The sequence below is a fragment of the Nipponia nippon genome, unplaced genomic scaffold, assembly GCF_047370975.1.
Source record: "Nipponia nippon isolate SJK-2023a ecotype South Korea unplaced genomic scaffold, ASM4737097v1 scaffold_4, whole genome shotgun sequence".
Taxonomy (NCBI): Eukaryota; Metazoa; Chordata; class Aves; order Pelecaniformes; family Threskiornithidae; genus Nipponia; species Nipponia nippon.
The window spans coordinates 121,491,437-121,511,000 of record NW_028262358.1 but is presented as its reverse complement, the minus strand read 5'-3'; positions in this window follow the sequence as shown (position 1 = coordinate 121,511,000).

Here is a 19,564-nt window from a genome sequence, read left to right as displayed (position 1 = left end):
TGCAGATCTAATTGCACAGTTCTCACATGTGATGTCCATGACCTTTCCCTGCCACAAGTCACAATCACGGTTGAAGACAGCTTTTGCCAATGATATGGAAAACCTTCACTGAATGTTTTTCTTGGTTAAAGGAGGGTCAGATCCATATTCCCATTTGCCACAAGCACATTTAGAGCATTACTTTTTAAAAAAAAAAAAAAATCTCAGTTCCCACATTACTTCCAACAAACATTAAGAGCCAATTCTGTTCTAAGAAATATGCCAGAATTTTAATCCATTGCAGTTTAGTATAAAATGAATAACTGGTACTTAGGAGAGATAAGATCTGGAGAGGTAATAAAAATAGATAGATCAATGATGGTATAAACAACCCTTTGAGCAGTAAACCCAAGATGTCCTGTGCCGTGCTACAGAGACACTAATCTGCTTCTGTTTGCTTCAAGGAATTTTATATTCTTTTTCTCTCCAAAGGGACTGTGGTGGGTTAGCCCTCGCTGGACACCAGGTGCCCACCAAAGCCACTCTGTCACTCCCCCTCCTCAGCTGGATGGGGAGAGAAAATATAATTAAAAGCTCATGGGTCAAGATAAGGACAGGGAGATTGCTCAGCAATTGTCATGGGCAAAACAGACTCAACTTGGGGGAAAGTACACAGTTCAGTGTAGAGTAGAGTAGAGTAGAGTAGAGTAGAGTAGAAGAGAATATATTCAGTTGGAAGGGACCTACAATGGTCATCTAGTCCAACTGCCTGACCACAAATTAGTTTAGAACTAGTTCCTTTCTAAACTGCAACAATTCTCTCACTTGTGCAATGATGTAACAGGAACAGCAAAACTTTACGATATGCACAGTTCAGCTATTGCGTCTCTCACCATTACAAAAATAATATCCATTAACGGCAGATATAAAACTCCTGCAGCAGGCAGAACTGAGTTTGCTCTTTCCCCAGATTTGAGATCCAACAGTCATGACATCCTTTTTAGTGCTGAAACAGAAACTTTAATGTCATTTTGAAAATATATCATCATTAGTTATGAAACTTCTAGATATTCCTAGAATGTATGCAGCCTTCTGAAAGCTGTAAGATGGATATATTTTACACTCTTCTCATGCTGTAGGCCTTAATTCACTTGTTTCTCAGAATTTGAAGAAATGTTCTTAAAACGTGCAAAGCAAAAACATGCAGTACACTTTTAAATGTGTGCCTAGAGCCTTGATTGATTTGACACTTTAAAGTGTTACAACAATGTTTCAACGGTGAGGACAGAAAAATGGGGAAGTCTTGTTATGTGTGGTGGGTTTGAAAAATTCCTCCTGCCTCTAACTTAGACTCTCTCCTGGCTTCACGATGCAACAGCTCTTTCCCAAAATTCAAGAAAAAGATATTGTACATGCTTTAAAGTAACATTCGTTCTCTGTGAAAGGGGGTTGAATGAAACAAAGTGTGCGTCCATCTCAACAAAATAACTGCAAGAAGGATCTCTAATTTTTAAAAAACACCATCATCGCATAGTTAACTTTGCTTAAGCTAATGAATGCTTTGCATGCGTTGGCATGTGGCAGGACATACTGTTTAACAATGAATCTGTACATCCAATAGGCTTTATATGAGACGTAAATTTTAAGTAAATGGCAATGCATTCCAAAGATTTGTGAGACCTATTATAAGTTCCAAATTGTATATGGTGTAATCAACAGTAGGAGTTAAATGACTATATGTTGTCTCTTTTCAAGACTATTTTCACATGAATAGGCTTTTTTATTATTATTTCACTTTGCTGGTATGTTTTATTTATTTATTTTCAAATAACATCCAAGGAGCAAACTCCACAACATTTTAACAGAGCTAGAAACCACACAATCATGTGGGCTTGGTACAAGGATATTTTTGAGAGCAGGCACAACAAACCAACAAATCTCATAAATTAATCTAAAATGTTGAAAACTGACTTTTGGTAATATTATATCTTCAGTGAATTTCTTTACATACTTTCTTGAGATTTGAAAAGGGAGCTCTATTTTTGTAATCTGACTGTCAGCTTTCAGCAAAGCTCTGCCTGGCATGTATCACAAAGGCAAAAATGTACTTACTGCAAGAGACATCATCATTAGATAATACAGTTCACAAATATTAATGTTTTAAAATATGCTAATGAAATTTAATACACTGTACACTATTTTTAATGTATCTAACAACTTTTTTTTCCTTTTCACACTAAACATAGGTTATTAACATTCGAGGAAGCCAAGAACTGTAGGGTCAGCAATCACTACCAACATCCTGCTATGAAAGCATACATGAACGCATTGATCAAAATACGGAAAATTCCATGGTATTCAAATACAGTCTTGAAGAAAGTCCTAAGCATTGAAGGGAAGGACAGCTTGACTTTTTGAAATGCATGTTACAAGTAGCTGAAATTGCCTGGTATATAAAACTTTCCATTCCTCAACTAAACCTAATTCGATGATAACTAAAAAGAGAGAGGCTACAGTGAGCATACAAATATTGGGAGTAAAGTACCATAATGAAGTTGCACTTACACTTTTCACACTTCTGATTTTGACTGCTACATTTAACAAATGCATTGATTTTTAGTGTATTTTTTCCTGCATTTTAGCAAGAGCATGTACCTTTGGCTTAATCTCTCAAATAATTATGTAAACCCAGAGAAATTAATTGGAATTGTAAGTTTACACAAGACCAAGAAATATTTGGGGATTTTTGCCATCCAGTTAATTCTTGCCAGTGCTGGTTCATCCTTCCATACTGTTTGTCTAACTTTAACCTATCATATGTAAGATTGGTTTTATCAAACAGATTTCCTCTGAGGCTGAGTCATCATCTGCTATTTACTATGCTATATCTAGTACCAGACGGTCCACAGTCTGCATTGGCCAGGTTTTTATTCTGTGTGTGTGTCTGCAAGACTAAAGACATCGTAAAAAATACAATTGACTTTAAAATGGCCTTAAAAAAATTGGGACTGTTGTAATTCAGATATTAATCATCTGAGCAGAAAGGTACTTTTTCTACTTGTATGGAGATAATCCTCATTAATTTTCTGTGTAACAGTTAACCACAGGTAAGCTTTATAGAAAATGTTACAGAACAAAGTAATGAACATTGTTCTAACTCTTTCTATGCCATTTTCAGGTGGATTTCCAGACTTCATGTCTGTGTCCGCCTGCTCTGCTGCATCAGCTTGCTGGACAGGTAAGAAAGATAAGACAAATTTTAAAGAAAACAGAAATAATCTACATAAAATTCCATATACCTGTAGATCATAATTTTATCATTTTGCAGCTGTAAAAGAAAACAACAGGTGCATCAGGAGATGCACTTCCAGATCTTATCAGGGCCAGAGATCATCTGTGCCTTCAGCTGGCCCAAGAAATGCTCCAGAACCAGATGTTTTACACCCTGGAATCAAGCTGTGGCACCCACAATCTTCTGTGTGGCATCCAGGCTGCCCGCACAGTGCCTTACACAAGAGGTAAGTGTCTCCAAATTAGATGCAAATTGCGAACAAAGACTGAGGAAGGAGTGGCCTATTTCAATTTAATAGGAAGTAAGGTTTTAATCCTCCCACTCCCTCCGTGCACTGGTATGCATAAGGGTTACAGATTTCCCTTGGCATGGCAGAAGCTATCAGAGGCAGTTAGGACCACACATTTGGATTTAAGCAGAGATATTTCTCCTAGAGCTGTCTGTAGGGATCCTCTAACCTGGGTCTCAGCCTGTCCACAAACCAGTACTCGCTGTAATATGCTAAGAATAAACCTCTTACTCTTTCAGCTTTAAGTGGCAGGGACTGTCCATTGCTGTAAGTATGTTTATTACTCTGCCTATAATATGCCTTGGCCATAGTTTGCTAAGTTTTCATTTAGTAGAAGCTCTGTATCAAACAATTTCTATCAATTTTTCCTAAAGTTTTGCTGTTACTGCTGGTCTGGCTGTTTTGGGGGGAGCTGTTTTTCAGAAAGCTGGTCTATGATTAAAAATAACCTATTGAAAATCAGTTATTTTTAACCTGGGTCAGCTCCTCAGTACAATTTACCATAAGGTCCAACAGCAAGTCCTTTTCTTACAACTAAGGGGCCATAAAAAGGTAGAAATTAGCTTTGTGGAAGGGGGAACACTAAACTATGCTATTATAGAATCGTAGAATCTTAGCATAGTGTGGGTTGGAAGGGACCTTTAAAGGTCATCTAGTCCATTCCCCCTGCAATTGGCAGGGAGATCTACAACTAGATCAGGTTGCTCAGAGCCCTGTCCAACCTGACCTTGAATGTTTCCAGAGATGGAGCATCTACCACCTCTCTGGGCAACCTGTTCTAGCATTTCACCATCCTCATTATAAAAAATTTCTTCCTTATATCTAGCCTAAATCTACCCTCCTTTAGTTTAAAACCATTACCCCTTGTCCTATCACAACAGGCCCTGTTAAAAAGTTTGTCCCCATCTTTACTTCATGCATAGGTCATGGGTGGGATGTCAGATGTAATCTGTTAAAGTGCAGAGACTGAGTTTGCAGAGGTGGAACTGAGGGATGGGAGAGCAGAAAAAATATTCTGGAATAGACTGGTTGTCTCATCTGACAGCACCATGGAAATGAAGTTACTTGGGATGACTTACACAGGTTACCACCATTGAAAGAGAAGGATCATCACCAGTGCCACCACTACGTTTCCTCCTTACTGAATTGATTCCATTTCCTAACCTGGCAGAAAACTATCCAGTCTGGCTACATTGCTGCTTTGCTAGTTTTACAGTTGAGCCGCTTGGCATGGGCTCCAGAAAGAACTAGAGTTTCAGAGGCAGAGGAGGAAGGGCATTAGTCCGGGACTGAGACATGCAGACACAGAAAGGATTAGAATCTCCTCCAGAATTGTGGGAAACTATCAGATGGCTCCAAATCAGTCGCATCCCAAGAGTGCTCTCCTTTTCTCTGCTTTCAGCTGTTGCCCCTTTTCAGCCACCAGCACAGTCCCTCCTCATCAACAGTAAGTTGATGTCCTTGTTGTCATTATCAAGCAGATGTGCTGTGAAGGAAAAGAATTCAAATGAAAGGATAAGAAAGGCAGTGACTGTGGGTGGGAACTGGTCATCTCATCTACTGTTTATTCAGCCTGTAATGCAGCTCAGAGAGACTGACACTTCCATCTTTTCTTATTTCTTTAAGGAATGTAGTCCTGCAAGAAATCCCTAGCACTGTGCAAATCAGTGCATTTAACCACACAGTCCTCAGCAGTACAGGAAAACAAGTGAAAGAGTTGGGATGGTCCATCTATACATAATCATAGTGCTGCAAAGAAATAATTCACTGGGTTTTCCAGGAGCTTGTGCTCCTCCATTTACATCCACCTATGTGCCACGCTTCATTCTGAGGACTCTTAAAACACCCACATCTCTATGCATGGGACTTTTGCTTCCAGCTGAAATCAGGCTCAGTTCAGAGAGGAAATTTTCATCTTTGAATAACTGCTATTTATTACCTGCAGAGTGGTCAAGTGTTTCACATAAGGGTGTGAAAATTAGGTGTTTAACCCCATTCTGCCTCAGTCAGCTGTACTGCTAAATTTTGAGAATACTTTACCTTTATATCTTGTATACAGAATGTATATTCTTTGCTTGATTGCATTGTTTGCTCCGCCTCGTTGAAGCATAATGATTCTCTGGACAGGATTTTGTGTAGCACCTTTTGGGCCAAGCTCTAACCTAGATTACCATCCCCTCAATGCACCCTTTGCTGTGAGGTTCAGTACACCAGCTGTATACAGATCAGAGCTGGCCTTCATTTTCTTTATATCTCATACTCTAAAAATCAGTTTCATAACCTACAGCAAATCAGACCCTTTAAACAGAAGTTTAAAGCAATCTGATGGAAAGCAAATATCTTCTAAAGACTTAAATATAAATGCTTAGATGTGTCAATTCTGGAAGATGGTTGAAAACATTTCACGGAAAGGAACTCATTCCTTAGCCAGTCTTTGCTTTTTGAGAGTCATTTCTCATGACATCCAGTACTCACGAATAAAGGTACTACTTCTCAGTATGAATAAAGACCTGAGCAAATAAAGGTAGGGGAAACCTATTGCAACAGTCTTGCAACATTGAGTATTCTGTAGTAATTGACCATGTACGTGCTCTTATCCTGTGATAAACATGAGGAAACAAAATTCACAATGCAAAAGAGACATATTACCTCCTATTTTTGACTGGACATGTGGAGAAAGAGCAGACACTTGAGGAGTCATGGTGGGTAGCTATTCACTGCAAGATCTAGCTTATCCTGGGATAACTCGGTTCAGATGCCTGCACACTCAGGACCTAGACTTTTTTGTGTTACTTTCCGGGGATTTTGTCTTTTTGACTTTTGTATAGCTATGGCTTGTGGTGAAGACCTTTCCATGTCAACCAGTGTCCAGTCTGGCTGGAAATCATTCCCATTGATGAGGCCTTCTATGACCTCTTTCCAAGGTCAAAGCCATAGTTCATAAACCTACAGGTTTCCTTAAAATCACGACTTTGAAAAAGTAATATACTCAAGGCATTTTTTCTCTCTGCTCTAGTCTTTCTCAAGGTCTTTCAGGATTAAATCACAAATGCACAGGCAAGAAGCAAAACAAAAGTTATTCTTCCTTCTTAACCAAGGGACTGCATGGACTGGAGATCAGGAAAACACACTAAGTATCTCTTAGCCATATATTAAAAAGCACAAATATGTAATTGCAAGAACTACAAAAGTGTAATCCCTCACTCTCCACTGTTGAAATCAGGTAGATGTGCACTTTGAAAGGTTTCATTACCCAGCACCATTTTTAATAGAAGGGAAAAAGCTTTGGAGTGGCATTTGTCAAAAAAATGTATGAAATACAAGCTTTCCTGTTAGGCCCTTCCCAGGAGGCTGACTTTGGAAAACATTTCTTGTGACACTGACTGGCAGAGATTTGAACCCTTTGCCCAGCTTAGACTGGTGAGGTGTATTGTGTGACCAAAGGTTCTACCCTTCTCAATTGAAAATTTATAGAAAAGGGATAGCACTTAAGAAAGCTGCATCTGACTCACTTCCACTTCATTAAATCAATCTTCTTCCCATTTGAAATCAGCAAGGATGAGGACACGCAGCAGAATGAACTTGCAGTGACTGGCAATCTGTAATATTAAGCATGGCTTGAAAGCCAGTTCATCACGTTTTCTTTCAAATATTCCATTCTTTATATTTCAGCAAACCCTTGCAAATGTGCAGACAAGTATTAAAAATGTCCTGATTTAACGAGGAGGTAAATGTATTACCACAATTTAGTTCAGCATCATTTTCAGGCTTCCTGTGCACCACTGAAATAAAATAAACAGAGCCATATTCCACACAATGGTACACCAGTGAAAACACTTTTTGTGTCCTAGTACCATGATCTTTAGTCTAGTCACCCAGCTAGCTTTAGGACTGGGAGATAGAGCACTGAGCAAGGAGTGAGGAATACCATGCTCTCACCTGCAGTGACACTGGGGCTCAGGTACTGCTCTCTGTGCTTTCGTTTTGCCTTCCAGCACCTTCTTTCCATGACATGCTCTCTGGGCAGAAGTTATTTCCACAGTGTATCCGTGCTGCTGTTATTTTAATGGTTGAAGCCCATGTGGCTCTAAATCATAGAATCATAGAATCATAGAATGTCCTGAGTTAGAAGGGACCTACAAGGAACATTGAGTCCAAATCCTGTCCCAGCATAGGACAACCCCAAAATTCACACCGTATGTCTGAGGGCATTGTCCAAATGCTTCTTAAATATTGTCAGGCTTGATACTGTGACTACCTCCTGGGGGAGTCTGTTCCAGTACTCCACCACCCTCTGGCTGAAGAACCTTTTCCTAATGTCCAACCTAAACCTCACCTGGCATATCCTCCTGCTGTTCCCTTGGGTCCTATCATTGGTCTTCAGGGACAAGAGGTCAGTGCCTGCCCCTCCTCTTCCCCTTGTGAGGAAGCTGTAGACCGCAATGAGGTCTCCCCTCGGTCTCCTCTTCTCCAGGCTCAACAGACCAAGTGACTTCAGCTGCTCCTCATACAAAAATGTTTTTTTGGAACTGATTTTATCCTGCCCATAGCTCAGGTAATACCAGCAGCCTTCACGGGTGCACGGAGTGCAGCTGCCCTGCTATTTACTCCCTGACCTACATGGGCTTTGTAGCCTGTGCAAGAGCTCTGGGTTACCCCCAGGATCAGGCACAGCCTCAGGGTGAAGGAGAGACCATGCAGTCACACAACAAACTCACACCGTTACCAGACTGGCCAGTACTAACAAGGCACTAAATTTCCCTAATCCACCCCTAGTTGCCATAAAAAGTAACCAAGATAGTTTTAGCTGTCTTCAACAAAAGTGTCCTGGTGCCTGATTAACCCTTGCCAAGATACATCAGCACACTAACCCAGCAGAAAACTATTCCTCTAGTTAGTTTTCTCTTGGAGGGGATCAGTCCTCTCCTCTAATCACAGTATCAAAGCTAATACAAAACAGGACTTTAAGCAATTGAATGGATTTGACTTGCCTGCATACTGTACCTGTCCTGAGCTGCTAGCATTAAACACCCACATTCACACAGAGACAGAAAACTTCCCGAGGCATGGGGAATGGCTAAACAAGAATTTGTTTCTAGTTTAAATGTGCCTTAAGATCTGCAGCTGCAACACTCTAACAAAATAGAAAACAGGTCAAAAGAAGCACTCGTTAGATGAAACCCGTCTACAGTGTTACTGCTAAGTTTTTAGTGCCGGGGGAATATATTGCCGAGTCTGTCATGTATTTATCTCTCTGTTTATCAGAGGATTGTGTCAAAGAAAATGATAAGTAAAAGATAAGTTAGTTCGAGACTGACAAGACCGTGTTGTCTAGGTTGCTTGAACAGCAACACAGCTACATGTTAACCAGCATCGTTAGCAAAATTGTGAATAGGAATTGCATGCCTGATGGCACTTGTGAGGAGCAGCCACCACCTAATGAGTGCCACGGGTCTTTGGTTAGTGCCGGGTACTGCCAGCTACATCTGTGAAACAAGGTGAAGATAAAAGATAAGGAATAATAAAGTAGGATGTCATTAATCAGCTTCTACAAAAGTAGCATATCAGTAGATAGCATTTAATAATACATCGCCCCAAGCAGCTCGATGTCTGAGCCTGATCTCATCTTCTGCATAAAGCATCTCCCTTGAGCCCAAGCTGTCTTTGTTCACTTTATGAACTGCAACATTGGACCTGCTTTGCTGTTAGTGGGTAGCAGCAGGAGGCTCATCCTGCCAGGAGGTGATACACAATACATAGGTTACATTTTTGCTCCATTTAAGACTCTAACAACAAATAACAAGGCCATTCAGGTTAACCCATCACCTAATGAGGCATAACATTGGCAGCCAGTCCACCCATCAGCAGTTAATAAGAAACAAGATTGCACAGGTTAGGTACTGAAGACACCTGTTAGCCAAGAGGTACCACACAGCTCCTGGGTCAATCAAAGCAAGTGAGCTTACCCATTACAATGTCAGGAATATCAGTATGGGGGGTGGGACCCATCTTGAATTACTTTAGTCATCTACAGTCAGTTTAGTCATACTGACAGTCTTTAGTGGGAAGAAGGGAGAGAAACTGGTAATTTTGTGGAACAATTCATAGGAAACTGAATTTTTTTTCTCAAAGAGAGGCATTATGTAATACTCTGGGTGGGCAAAGATCTACACATAGGGCTGGTGGGTACTCTACAGCATCTACAGAAAATGAGGGGATAGTTTCAGACTGCTAAAAGCAATTGCTATGGGTCTTCATCTTCTGACTCTGAGTTTGGCCCAGAACAGACAGTCACTGACTCATTAGCTGGAGCACAGGAGGTAGCAAGGTGGAGAGGTGTCATCACAGAACAATGCAGTCAAGGAAGTCATCCTATTACAAAGTACCTTTATAACTAAAAGCTGCCTGGCTTTTCTCTGTGATTTTTCTCTGCTTCTGACTAGACCGGCAGGTCACAGCCACATGACATCTGTAGGTCCAGTGAAGACCAGTGATTTTGTAAGCACCTCTTGCAGAGGTATAACCAGCTGGGAAAAAACTGTGACAGAAAAAGCGTGCCAAAGGTATCCATAGGAAAAACATAACTGAGGAAAGGATTGAAAAAAAAAAATGCATGCTTACACCTGTGTTAGCTGAGCCTGGCTCTCCCTTGTTGTCTCAACCGGGTTCAGGGTAACATAGATGCTTCCTTGGTGTAGAGCGGAGTGTGACAGTCTGATTTCAGGCTGTTCCTTCTCACTGGCTTTAGAGGAAGGGAAAAGTATTTACCTGTTCAGTTTAAGAGTTGCTGTGAGAATCTGTCACTTTTGACGTGGTGCCAGCACATGTAAAGCATTTGGTGTGTCGTACTTCCAATCTCTGCTGACTCTGTTCATATTTTGCTCAAATTACCAGAAGAGTTTATTTCCTTCTTAAACTGCCTTTGCCAACTATTTCAGTAACTAAAGAATGAGACTAACTTTAATAAATCCTTAGGAGGTAATTCAGCCTTGACATAGCCTGTTAAGAAATGTGTTTTAGTCTTGTATGCCTAGATAAAACAAACTTCTTATTTTCTCTAGCATTTTTCTTCAAAAAGCTTTAGTTTCCTCATGTGGATGTCCTAAAAAAATGCATGTATATTTCCATGAACTAAGATAAAATCACTAGACAGTGCAGGAGATGGAATATTCCATAGAAAATACTGAAATCTCGTACCAACCCTTGTCGCACAGGTGGCCTCATTCCTCCTCAGGAGGAAGACACAGATCCCTTCAATCCCAGGTTAAATCAGGTCATATCCTGGCCACATTAGACACTGTGTGTATGAACTTGTTATTTATTTTACGTGCGTAAGCCTGACACATCTGGCATGCTGAAGACTTGCTGTGCACGATTGCCTAGCAGTGGAGGGTGCCAGATGATGCATAGTGTTGACAGATGTGCGACAAGGTGAAGCTGATCCTGCATTTTTCTGCTTGCCATGTCGCAGCTCGAATTGTACTGTACACACCAAGCTATGCAAACCTGCCCAACATTGTTCAGAAAATTGCCTTCATTAAAAATATAGGAGTGCCCTCTGGTGGAAAACTGAACACCTGAAACTGAAGTTTCAGTGTTACTAAAAATTACCTTTTTCCTCAACTGCAAATACATGCAATTTGTTGCTGGTAAATCAAAAGAAACTGCAGTGCCCAGATCAGTTTTTAGTTACATCACTGGATATTTTCACCTAGAAATAAGAGAGTTTACTAAAAAATTGTCCCTGCTTAGGCAACCTGGTGATTTTTTTTTTTTAATTCTTAAAAAAAACTTGCTTTAGATTTCATCTTCTTTCCTACCTTAATAAAGGCCTTGGGACACAGCTTGCCTTGGTGTACTAGGGATTGATGTTTCTTCTCCTGAAACTTAAAAACACTATCTGCTTAACAGTTACCAAGGGTAACACATTTTTTGTTGAATATATAATTTTGGTGGGGTTGTAGCATATGGAGCTCTGTTTTAGATGACTAAACTTTCTCTATAGGTATGGGAGAGTTAGGCACTGCCTATTATTGTCAATATGCCACAAAAACGACTCTTGCAGGTGGTGGCGTAACCTCTCCATGTTTTGGACTTTGGTGAACATCCTGTGCACGTATGTCTATAATCGTAAAGGAGGTCTAGACCTAAAAATCTAACTTACAGACCTCTATGTCAGGGTAGAAGAATCTCTCCTATTGGTGATTTTGGAATAGAGGACAGTCTGTGTCTGTTTAATGGCTATAAATTCCTCACACTCAAGGGAGAGCACAGTAAGAACAGGAAAACGATCTCTGTCCACCTCCACATGAGACTACTGGCAGCTTAGCCTTATGATAGAGAAATGGTTTACATTTAGCAGCATCTCTCTGGGTTAAAATTATTTATTTAAAGCTAACTGTCACGCATAGAGTTTGATTCTCCAAGACACTCAGTCTTTTGACTTGAATATAAAAACTCCTGTGCTTTAACTTACATGTATGCTTAAGTACTTGCCTGGATCAGGGCCCAGTGCAGTCAATTATTTCTTCTGTCAAAGTTGTATCAGAAACTAGTTCAGATATGCCAAAGAGTTTTGCACAGTTGTGGTCCTTCCCTCAGTCTTAGTCATCATTACCAAGCAGAGTAAAATACTCAAATGTACGGTGTCCTAGAGTACAACATAGTTAATAAATATACTGCTAGTGTACCCAGAATGGGGTCATTCCTGAAAAGAAATAACATCCCTGTTCGAGTAGCTTGTAAGTATATGCAATATATTGTAAGTATATGCAACAAAGCTTTAGGTACCCTAATATAAATGTATCTTAGGATGTTTGGAAAAATGCAGCACAAAGTAGAGTGAATCGGGAACCCAGTCCCAATTTGTCAAGTTCATGAAAACAGAGTTATTTTTGTGCTAATTTATACTGAACAGGAAGGTGGGGGGGTTCAACGCAAAAACACAATGACTGGTTTCAAAAGCAAGAAGGTTGTAAAATCTGATTCTTATGTTCAATAAGGGCCTGATACCTGCCTTTCTGTAGATGATAATGACATTTGCATCACTGTTTTAAAATAGTTCACCTTGTTTTACTTGTATGAGATTTTCTTCTTAAAACTCATTGCATTATGTTTTTGAAAAATTTTGTGGTTTTGAAGGTTATTAGGCCAACTCATGAAAGAAAAATCTGTCAAAGATATTAAATATAAATACATTGTCCCTAATTCAAGGAATCCAGCAGAGGCTGGGAGATAGCCTAGAATGCATCATATCTTTATCCTGCCCTTCAAATCTTCCTAAGAGTTTGCTTTTGGCCTTTCCTGCAGAGAGGCAGGGTTACACTGACTTTTGGCATGATCCACTGCTGCCATTTTCATATTCTTATTCATTTATCTACTTAAGCTTGGACTCACTAGGATTGTTCTACAACACTGCAAGACCAGCTGAAAGACCTACATGGAAAAGTTATGTCAGCTCAGCCTTGTAGAGCAAAATTATTGCATGTCTCTAACTTCAGGGCTCTGAAGACTTCCTTGCAGACTGACAAGGTTCAAGACCAGTTTGAGGTTACAGCAGAGCTTTCCCTATGGTCTGATGCTGAGTTTGCAAACCAGACTGGTTTGGGGAAACTGCAGACCCTTCACCTTCAGAGAGCAGGACAGGAAGGCAGGTGCCATTTAATCCTAACTCTCAGAGTGGGTCTATATGTTATGTCCTATGATTTGGTATTATAAATAGCGGACAAGTAAGTATAAACAACTGCAGGCAATACATGTTCAATGCAGCTTTTATAATGCTTATAGAGAATAATATAACAAGTAATCAAAGATAAGAAAATTCAGCAGAAATGAGTCAAGGTTTTTCATGAGAAATATAACCCAGCTACAAACCAATCACTGTTTGTATAGAATAAGATAACTGTGTATTATTGACAAACACCATGTAATGCTAATGTTATCCAATCAACTTCCACTGAGGACAAAAAATTTTAATTAATGATAAAATAATAAAACAAATATTTTGTGATAGGACTCTTTTTTTTTGGCACTGAGCCTGTCTTCAGGCAGAGATTTCCATTCCCCCATAGGCCACAAATTTTTGAAGTTTTGTCTCTAAAGGAACATAATCTTAAATGTTAATTCTTTCCTCATATTTATTTAAGATTACATGGATAATGAATGAGAAAGAAAATATCATACAGTTCATCACACTGTAATGCATGAATGACTGGAACTATGTTGGGTTTTATTTTATATATAGCACTGTGTTTAAAGTTAGATTTTATGTTATTTTATTATTTACTCCGAGAGACCAATCTCTTGGGAGGGGGTGGGGGGTGAAATTGGTTCCCAAAGCCAATTCACCAGAGACTAAATTCAACAGAGGAGAAGCCAATTTAGGCAAACAGCTGTCTGGAATGTTTTAGGTCTGTGGATTCTGCATTTGGACTTTCAAAGTTTCTTCCAACTCTATTTTTTATTTAAGCAAAGTGAAATGTAAGTTACTTTTCATTGCTTCCCATTTGTTTATAAGCCTTAAAAGAAAAATGAAAAGCATCTTCTATAAGGAAAAAATACCAAGTGGGGTACTTCAAATTAAAATGACAAATCTCCAGGGCCTCCTGGAGATACTGTCATCACCCGACATACAAATAAAGCAGCACAAGCCAAGACTGTTATTTCAGTTGCACTGACATGAAACTTTCCTACAGTGATACAACTGTCCCTACGGGGAGCAGGTCTGTATTAATATAATAAATCTGTGTCAGTATAAAGCTTTTCTTCCTGCATGTCAATGTGTGTAGATTTGAAACTGCAATCAGATATCACACCCTGAGCGAATCTACTGAACTCATATAAAAACTTGCAGGGTTGGGCTTGCAAAGAGATCAGAAAGCCTCTGTCATGACACCCATGCAGTCTTATCCCCAGATTAGCCATCCTAATGAGTGCCCGGCAAATCGCTGTGTGTGCAGAGCATGGCTGTGGCCATCCCAGTCTGCCCGGGAAGGGGATGGATGGCTGCTAGCCATCAGAGGGCAACAGGACGTCATGGTCAGGGGAGAATTACTGTTTGGAGCTGCTTATTAGTGGGAATACTCAACAGTGCATTTGGTGGCCTCCGCTTTCTCCATGCTAAAAGGCTGGGCCTAGGTTTTACCCTGTGTGCTTTGTCATTCCTGTGGGCTGGAGGGGAAGCTATGTGTGCAAAGCACTTCTCTGTGCCAGCTGCCAAGAGGTGACATCCCACCTATGCTACAATTAATGGTTAGTGCAAAATCTCCACTTAGACTGGAAGTGGTCCCCTAAACCATTCTGGGGGATCCACCACATTGAACTGAAGCCTATACCACAGCTGGCTGCGCTTTGGACTGGGTCCTCTGTGGGATGGGTCAGGGTAGGATCTCTGATTTGCTGTCCCATGGTGCCCTGCAGAGAAACCTCTCTCTGCAGATGGGGTCTGGGATGGCTCACTGGGTATGCTAGGTACAGATGATATGAATATCCTCTCTCATTTTCCCCTTTGATTTGAACAAAGGCAAAATAAAAGGGAGACCTTAAAACAATATTTGAACTGTATAGGTTTACCAAATCAGCCACCTCCTCCAGTTCACAAGAAACTTCAGCAGGCTTAACTGTCCTTGCATATCTGACTTGATGCACAGCTTTGACAGTCAACAGAGCATCCTCACCCGCACCAATGAACTGTTCTTGCTGCAAATGTGGAGGTGACAGCAAGAGAAAAGCAATGTATAAATCTTCTTCATTCATCTGTGAAAATTATCACCACTGGACGTCATCGAATCAAAATTGCTCAACAGGCTTGCAATAGAAAATATGCATACAAATGTATGTGCAGATAGTTTGAGCTTTGAATTTTACACTGAGAATGAGTGTAATCCCGTCACTCTGCAGTCCCAGCTCTGAGCTCCCTCCGGACACATGCCAGCGTTCAGCTGCCTGTGTTCCCTATATGCCATGGCCCAAGTACATAACCTTGACTCCTACTGCTGGGAAATAGCAGAGGGTAAGTTTGTAGAAAGACAGCAAAGTAAAAATAGAGAGAGAGGAAGTACAGTTGAGATAGGATTGTTAGTAGCTCAACGATTCAAAAAGGAAAACTTCAACATGGAAACGTATAAAGTCCTAAAAGAAAAAAAAAAAAAAAAAAAAAGAAGAAAAAAGCCAGGGAGGCAGGTCAGGAGCTAGTTGGGAATCACCAGGCTTTTGGGTGAGTCATCAGATCCATTAGTGTCCACAGAGCTGGTGGAAATTGGTATCTCAGCACCACTGGGGTTGCACTCTGAGGACCTAGGGAGCCGACCAGCCCCCTTGGTGTCTGCGCCACCAGCAAAGATTTTGCACAGTCATGAGCCTGTTAGCCTGAAAGCTTGTCATACCGTAGCCACCTTTGTATATGATAAAAATCACATAAAGCAATAAATAATTGCTTTATATTTTCTATCTCTTGCTTCAACAGTTTGTGCCTGACTAAAGATGCCAGAGCAAATGGACCCAAGAGAGCAGTCATAACACGAGAGGTGACCCACCAAAGAACTGGGAAGCTGGAAGCATCCACTGAACCTGCTTCCAAACTATCTGACCCTCACCCTGGTCCACACATTTGACCAATATTGTCATCACTATTCATGGTTTTCCTTGTGTGTGCTCAGGCCTTTCACACAGGAGTAAGGGACAAAGAAAGAAAAATATTTAGGAAGGAAAATCAAGGAAAGAAGTTGCAATTTGCTCTTAATCTCAGGCTTTCAAATAATGACATTCTTTTAAGGTAAATATATGTTAACTTGCTTATTTGATAAGCTGAACAGAGCTTGTGATTTGTTGCTTGGCACTAAATCTATTCTTGGAGCAGATGAAAAAATGCCCTGGTTATACAACATGGAATATTAAAGAAAAATTACTTCGGCAAACAGAAAGTTTCCTGGTAAACACTTTCTGGCTTTGTGGGAATGGTACTTCACTGACCCAAAGTGTTTGCTTTCCACAGAGCAAAGGACAGGCAAGACAAAAGTCTGTGAGACTGTAATCTGCAGATCTGTCATATGAGAATGTCATATTGTAAAAACTTTTTTCTACTTCTCTCCTAAAGCTGCACAGGTATGGGGATGACCCAGGTAGTGAAATTTAAACACCTAGTCATACACAGAGGAACTGTGATAAATCTGCATGTAAATTGTCTTCATTACAATAGAAGACAGGACAAATCCATTTGCAAGATTAAAGATAGCAGTGAGATGGCAGAGGTGTAGTCAAGTCTCATGAAATTCATCGCCAATACTTAAGGAACTAATTGTACAAATCTTTGAACCGTGAACGACCAACTTCATGAAGGCAATCACCTCATGGAAGAAGTGGTTTAGATCTTTGTGAAGACAAATATGGAACTTGTGCCTAAAAAGGGAACTAAAGGAGCATTTAAATCATCTGGCCTAGTTTGATCCAGGGAAAAATTATGGATCAAATTATTAAAAAAGCAATGCATAAATCCATTAAGGCTTTGTTGATAACAAAACACATCTAATATTTCAAATTTCCATCAAGCAGACCTGTGAGATGAAGAGGCCTCACAGTAGCTAAGTCCGTAATAGGAAACTTTTACATTTCCCTTTATGTGTGCAAAGCAGAAATGTGAAACAAGTTACTCCGCTGTTCTGGTATGCAGACTACTGGCACGTAAGAACCTGCTTGTGGTCAACTGGAGCTACGCAGAAGAATCAAGGCTCAAGTGGAATAATTATGTCAAGTGACTGGATATGGCAAGGTAAATACAACCAATATGAACTGGAAAATGACAGGGGTGTTTTGGGCTGCTATGGTACTCACACCTACTGTAACAGTAATACCATATAAGGGCAAGATTGCATAGGGAATGCTATCAGAAATATCAGGTTTTGGATGCACTAGAAACAAAACTAGGATGAAAGGGGAAAATGTAATTAGGAAAGGACTGCTTATTTGACAGGAGTTTGAGAAGAGGAAATGGGGTGCAAGGGCAATGAAAAGGTGGACTCAAACTCAGAAAAATGGAAAATAAAGAATAAAATCAAAGAACAATAGTAAGTAAATCTTCTGATAGCAAGAGCATGGACACCTACAGACTTCAGTGATGCCAACCTGCAGACCTGAGTCCACCAGGACAGTTTAGGATCCCCCACTGGACAACTCATTGTACTTTGTATCAGGTCAACATCTGGTGGTGGGGGAGGGGGAATAGAATTGGGTTGCAGTATTTATATAATTATAATTTAACAGTGGATCTAGATCTTAAATTAGGTTTAAGAGCTATAATTAATAGTTTTATAGTTGCACATAAACACCTGCAGAGCTATATAACAGTCAATTAATACTAGTAGCTTGTTATTTTGTTAATTGGATTACGATTATTTTGGTCCCTTAGATTACTGATTGAGATTATTGGCTGCTTTGCTTATTATCTCAAAGTGTATTCACTAATCAATAAACACCTTGATCAGTTTACATAAGTTACATCTCAAGTGTCTGATCCAAAAGGGGAGCATCAACCCTCAGCTGTAACAGATGGATAACTGGCAAAATGAGTAAACTGAAAGCGAGAGACAAGATATACTTTGACTTTAATAAGACTTTTGATATTGACTTACGTGTCATTACATATAAAGAAAGAAAATGTGGTTTAGATTACATTGCCATGAAGGAAAAACACACTTTGTTGGAACTCAGAAAAGTTTCAATTCGCATCTCACTTTGACATGAAGAATTGATATCAGGTAATGGCCTTGAGGGCTCCCATGTTGTGTTACCCAATCACTATTTTCATTGTTTACTTGTGCAGTTGAACAGGGAGTTCAATTCTAAAAAAAAATTTTATGACTGAACCTGGTTGAGGTTCCACATTGTGTAGTGGATGTGACTGGAATTAAAAAAAGAGCCTAATAAATTGGAAATGTTATTTGGGCTAATAAATGATGAGAGAACAGAATAATAAAGTATATGAATGTGAATTGGAGGGTAGTAAGCTTTGAAATGGATGAAACATCAAAAAATGCATGTTTTGTTCTGGGACATATTAACCACCTTCTTGTTAGTAAGACCTATAAGTTAATTAATTATTTCACTCTGTTCACCATCAGTAAGTCCTAAATTGATGTACTAATATTCCAAAGAAATTAATAATATATTGTTATGCAAATATTAGTACAGAGATGACTCAGTACATAACAACTATACTGCACTTCCTGGAAATTCCTAGCACAGTTTTGTAGAACAGGGATGTGTGAGTTCAACTTTATGATAACTGCATGATAACTTTATAATATTACATGGCTGCAGTAAGTAGGAAAGTGGCTTCTTTCTTGCAGATATTTGAAATTTTCAGGGTTCTTTTTCTACTAGAAATTTACGGTAATAATCCCAGTAGCATCATTTCTCCATCTAGAGCAACACTTTACCTCAGGCAATGGGAATTTTAGTGAGGATACATTTGGCCCGCACAATATATCAAGACTTTCCTCACTTTCTCAAGGTGATTGTGAGACTGATAACGTTCAGAAAGAAGATAGCAGGAAGTGATCTGAGTAACTAGAACTAAGGGATTTATTCTTCTTTTTTGAGGTGGAAGGAGTAACCAGACTAACATGAACAGATGGACAGAATAAAATACAACATGCAATATAATAATAATCAAAGACATACAGTGTAGTGCATATTTCCAAAAAGAGATGATCCATAAATCAATATTTCACCTTCATAAAGTAACAATCCTTAAAAAATTCTAGGACAAATAAGAAAAAGGGAAAAAATCAACTAGCGTCCAGAGTAGAAAGCTACAGCCAAAGCTTTAAGATTTCACCAAAATGCTTTAAATGACACTGTTAGAATTTTAATTGCACTTGAAACAAGAAGCCTGAGAAAGTCCCCACCCTGGGACTCCCATAGCTGCTCTTAAGTGCTCCCAAAAAAGAGTCATATACCTTCTCTATATTTTGCATCCAGTGCATTGTTTCCCCAAGATTATGAGATGG